Raw genomic sequence first — 286 nt, 5'->3', positions numbered from 1 at the left:
GATAATGACCGATTCTAGTCATTTCCTACAAGACTGAAATCACATTTTTCTCAGACCGCTGTAGCAGCTGCTTCTGCCTATAAGAGTTCACATACTCCAGTTAGGATAGAGCTCAATGCCAATAAAGTGCCGATTAATTATGTTTAACTCGTTAAATACCAAAGTTAGAAGAAAAACAACTTTTATTTAAAGCATTCCTCGATTTTTTGACAAAAAAAATTTTTTTTATTTTTCTGAGATTTTTCCAAGGGGTACCCCTTCAGATTTTGCGAAATTTTCGTTTTTT

This window comes from Ceratina calcarata, unplaced genomic scaffold, assembly GCF_001652005.2.
Source record: "Ceratina calcarata isolate Rehan_Ccalc_2016 unplaced genomic scaffold, ASM165200v1 scaffold77.2, whole genome shotgun sequence".
NCBI lineage: Eukaryota > Metazoa > Arthropoda > Insecta > Hymenoptera > Apidae > Ceratina > Ceratina calcarata.
This window is presented reverse-complemented; position numbering follows the sequence as displayed.